This window comes from Puma concolor, chromosome B2, assembly GCF_028749965.1.
Source record: "Puma concolor isolate L17-30 chromosome B2, mPumCon1.1.hap2, whole genome shotgun sequence".
Taxonomy (NCBI): Eukaryota; Metazoa; Chordata; class Mammalia; order Carnivora; family Felidae; genus Puma; species Puma concolor.
Genome location: NC_141671.1, coordinates 153,782,873 through 153,787,919, shown reverse-complemented (window position 1 = coordinate 153,787,919; position 5,047 = coordinate 153,782,873). Strand labels below are relative to the sequence as shown.

The window sequence follows — 5,047 nt, the reverse complement described above, 5'->3', positions numbered from 1 at the left end:
GCCCATGGTGCTGCTTCCTGCCCCTGTGCTCAAGGGCCGCCAGAGACCCTGCTAAGTACTTCACGCAGATTCCCCAGCTGGACTCCCAATCTGGGCCTCACAGGGAAACGTGTGCCTTGTTTTACCGTGGCCCGAGCGAGGCCAGGAAATGTAAACGTGGGATCTGCCCAGCTTCAGTCACATCTGTCACCATGAAACAGGGATTTACAAAAGTCCCGTCTTTTGGATTTACTTGTGCTTTTATTGGCTCATTTTCATTTGAGGTATAACTGACATATAACAGGTTAATTTCAGGGGTACAGTGTGTGAGTCAACACTAGTACCTACTGAGAAACGGCCACCGCACCCAGTCTAGTTGGCATGAACGCCCACCTTTAAGCAGTGATGAATTCCCCTCTGGTCTCAGCTGCCCAGACTCACAGGCCCGGGTCTGCAGACTTGCAGTGCGACGGCACATCGGCATCCGTCAGCAACAAGCGGGCCTCCCAGCCTTCCAGGTGTTCCCCCTTCCCTTTGGTTTCGAGGGAGCATTCCCAGGAGAGGGAGTCTTTCACGGTTTCGTACATTCGACCCTGCAGGAGGAAGTCCTGGCTGGAGGACCCAGGATCCAGGAAATCAGATGCTCTCCTCCGAGAGCTCTGCCCCGACCTTGCGGTGGGAGCCTCTTCCCGGGGTCTGGAGGAAGTGCAGGCCGTTGGGGCCACCTTGTGCCTTCAGTTTCCCACCTCACAATTCCCCTACTTGAAACTTGCACGACCACAGAGATCGCGCCCCACGTCGTGTTCTGTCTGTAGAGCACGTGTGCAAGTGCAGGCCGAGAGTGCCTTTCTTTGCACACTCATGCCCTGAACGCACGTTCACTAAATGCCCAAATGCATGTGACACACGGTGCTCCCATGATGAGAGCAGGTCCTCCCACACCAGGAGCCCCTGTGTTAATGAGTACACCTCCCACGTGTGAGGCACGGAGCTGGGCCTTTGGGGATGAGGAAGAGAAGGTCCTGCACGGCACCTGTTTGGGACACAAAAACCACGTAACCTGCAACCAGCCAGCCGCCACTTACCACAAGCCTGGTTCACAGCGTTCACTGCTGGACACACCTGAGCACAGGTGCACACTCCCAAACACCACACGGAGGCCGGCTGGCTCAAAGTCACGAGTACGTGGCGGCAAACCCTCGCACGTGGCATTCACCATCAGGGGTCATGAGGAACGCTCAGGTGATTGGTGGAGGTCTTCTGTGTCTGTCCGCACAGGTGGCCTCCCGTGGGCCAGAACGAGGGTTTTTGATGAAAGTTCTGGTAACAAAAACTGGAAACAGAGTAACTGATAGGAAACGAGTAAAGAAGTTTCCTTCAATCCATGCTGGGCTAAGCTCTTACCGGAAGGATCCACTTCCAGGTCTGCCCACATGTTGTGACATTCTTCTTTGACCTTATGTCAAAAAGGTTCCTTTTCTGCATCTCATGCACCAAAAAAGATACAAATGATGTTTCGAAGTATTTTGCTGGCACTTAATCTCATCTTCGTAACTGGGGAATTCCAACGGCAAGAACAAGAATGTTGGCCTTGTATTCAGTGTTTAATTCCCAAAGCCAAACTTACAATGAAAAAATCCCAAGGTCATTCTCCTCCTAACCCTGAAATGATGCAATTCAGTTCAAAACAGCCAACACTGGGCTTGCCTGCCTTCCAGAAGCCGTTGCTACGGGAGGAAGAGGGTGAGAACGGAGGTCTCGAGACGACAAGCCTAGAGTTTAGCAGGAGGAGAGAAAGGGGGTGCACGCCCACAGACACACCCCCACACTGGCAAGCTGTGACGGCCGAGGAAGCAGCCACGTGGGGTTGTGTGGAGAAACTGCAGCCACGGTTCTGTGTCCACAGACCTTTGTGCCCTTCCAAAGGCAGAGCCAGTTGGCCAACAGGTGTTGAGGAAAACATCTAGTGCTTTTAGCAACATACCACTTGGGACTCCAGATTACACCTAGGTACACAATCCCTGAACACGTCCGTACATCGTACACCGGAAATACATATTCTACACCTGTGATGTGCCAAGCGTTACACAGAAGGAACGAAAATAGCCTGTGTCCCTTGGAGGTTTTTTCCCAAGGTGGAGGGGTGCTCCAGCCACGGAGGACACTACTTACAGATCACAGCACCCCACACGCACGCGTGCACATGTGCACATACATGCACACACGTGCACTTGACTGTGCAGGCACACACACGCACACACACCTTCACGTGCACATACGCCTGCACACACGTGCACCTGCACACACACGCGCAGACAACATACACTTGCACATGCACACATGCCTACACTCACGCACACACACCTGCACACACTTGCACCTGCGTATCCACCTACACGTGCACACATGCCTACGTGTGCACACATGTCTGCACACACATGCACACGCACATACACCTGCACGTGCACACACATGCCTGCACACCCACACACACCTGCACTGACCTCTCGCTCTCCAGGCCTCACACACACACCCGCTGGCATCCAGAACCTTCTCCAGCCCTCGACGTTTCTCCAGCTGTCGAGGCCACTTTCTCTCCAGGTCTCAGAGTGAGCGTAATCTCTGAGACGCCGACGTGGTGCTAGACCCCCTTCTGCCTCCGACGGCTCCTGGTACAGTGCGTCATCACCATGACTCACAGCTGTAACTGCGTCTGCCTCCCTGTCCCTCCCTCTGGGCCACCTGTAAAGGACATGTCTGCGTCCACTGAGCCCACGGCTCCTTTCTCAGCGCTTGTTCCGGTGGAATGTCCAGGAAACACGGGCATGAGTGTCTGGGCCATCACTCTGACACTTGCTGGCGGGGTGACAGGAGCTAGCGATCATCAAGGGTCAGACTCTGACCACAGAATCTTCCAGAACCCTCCCAACAGCCTGGTCAAGTAGACGCCGCCCCATGGGACCAGCGGGTTTAGTCACACAGAGGGCACACCGCAGTGGGTTTCCCGCAGAAGCCCACGGCATTTGCACCGTGACAGTCCTGCCCTCCTGCCAAACAGCCGGGCCTCCTGCCCTCCTGCCTCGCATGCTGGAGGGGATGCAGGAGACGCGTGCAGAACCACCTCACACACGGCAGATTGCAAGCAGTTATCACCAGGCACCGGACGTCTATTCTGCAAAAATGTGTTCAGGCTCGCAGCTCCACACTGCCTCGTATCAACCTGAGTCTGAGCCCCACATGGCAATGTGACCTCAGGATTTTACCTGTGGGAGCGCGTGGCAGGGTGCGCTCAGGCCTGCCAGCCACTGACACCTGTCTCTCCTGCCCTGACCCACAAGCCAGGACCACCTGCTGGCTCAGGAAGGAGAGGTTTGCATGTCATCCACATCTCAGGAGTGCACACACACATACGCATGCACACATGTGCACTCACGCATGAGCACACATGCACAAGTATGCACACGTGTACATGCACATACGCATGCATACATACACATTGCACACACGAGCGCACATGTGCACATGCACACACATGCACGCATGCACACATGTGCACGCACATGCACACTGAACACACGTGTGCACATACACACGTGCACATGCATGAACACGTGTGTGCACATGAACATGCACATGTACGCAGTGTGTGCGCATGCATGCACACGAGCACACGTGCGTACATGTCACGTGTGTACACATACGTGCGTGTGCGCGCACACATATATGCACACACGTGTGCACACGTTCACATGCGCTCACGTGCACACACACATATGCACACGCGCGCACACATGCACACGTGTACACATGCACACACGCGCACATACACACGTGCACACCTGCACACATATGCACACGTTTACACACATGCACACACATGTGCACGTGCACACTCACACACATGGGCATGTATGCACACATGCACACACATACTGTGCATACACACACGCACACATGCAGACACATGTGTACACGTATGTGCACACACATGTGCGCGCATGCACATGTGTGCACACACGTGCACACACATGTGCACACACGCTCACTCACACAGATGCGCACACCTACAGCCCCCCTCCATCCCCTCTTGCTCCGTATCGGCTGTTGATCTTTCCCTTTTTATTTTGTTTCAAAGACTGATCTTGACCACAGCTTTCTAGATCTGGAGCCTCAAGGACACGACCCGGCTTGTTGAGACAAGCAGCGTGTGTTACGTGGGGCAGGGTGGCGATGACCCCATGTGACCAGCCCGCGAAGCGCAAGCCATCTCAGGGGGAGCGGACATCGTTCATGTCATTCACCGCCATCTGTCGAGGGAGATGGGCTTTAACTCCAAGGTTTTATGCCTTTTCGTTTCATGTTTTTTGAAAATTTTCTTTCCTGTTCATTCTGAAAAGTAGTCGAGAGGAGGTGGCTGTCATGAGTTAAGCACTGGTCCCTATTATAATTTCAAGAAGGCTACACCCTGAGCTTCTAAAAGGGATAATGGACAAGGGGGAAGTTGCCAATTCCTGGACTTCCTGCATCTTGTAAAGTCTTGTTATGACTCACAGGCCCAACAATGTCAGGCAAACCCATTATCTTTCAGCTTTTGCTTTTTATCTGCGGTCCCCGCTTTGTAGGGGGCACGCGGCTTTATCTTGACTTCACAGGGGCTGACCTTGCTGACTCCTGGGGAACAGACCGTGGCCGCGCTCCAAACTCGGCGTAAATGCTCACATGCGCGGCGGGAGGAGAAGGCGGCAGTGCGGGGATTTCAGGACGGGCGCGACTTTGTCGGCCTACGCGCCCAGCGCCAGGCTGCGGAAAGCTCATGACCACGCTCACAGCGCTGCCACGTGGCTGGAGCCGTGGCTGCCAGGCTGTGTTCACGAGACCAGGCTGTCTGCAGCGGGCAGCGGGGAAACAAGAGTTAGCTGGAGTTAACATCTGACCACAGAAGGAAAGGATGGAGGGGCCAGGAAGGAAGGGAGAGCTCTGGGTCCAAAATACACGTTGTCTATACCATCCGCAGCCACAGGTGCGGCCACAGGTGGACATGAGCTCAGACCAAAGCTTTTTGGTTAAT

The 5,047-nt window shown here is 54.5% G+C and overlaps 1 long non-coding RNA gene across 1 annotated transcript; it reads right to left on the bottom strand.

Moving 5' to 3' along the window:
- Positions 1 to 220: 220 nt before the first annotated feature.
- Positions 221 to 3,429, bottom strand: LOC147581389 (uncharacterized). Its single transcript, XR_015251742.1, has 2 exons — positions 2,320 to 3,429; positions 221 to 2,214 (listed from the first exon to the last, which is right to left on the bottom strand). It is a non-coding gene; the product is annotated as an uncharacterized LOC147581389 (long non-coding RNA).
- Between the last annotated feature and the right edge of the window lie 1,618 nt (positions 3,430 to 5,047).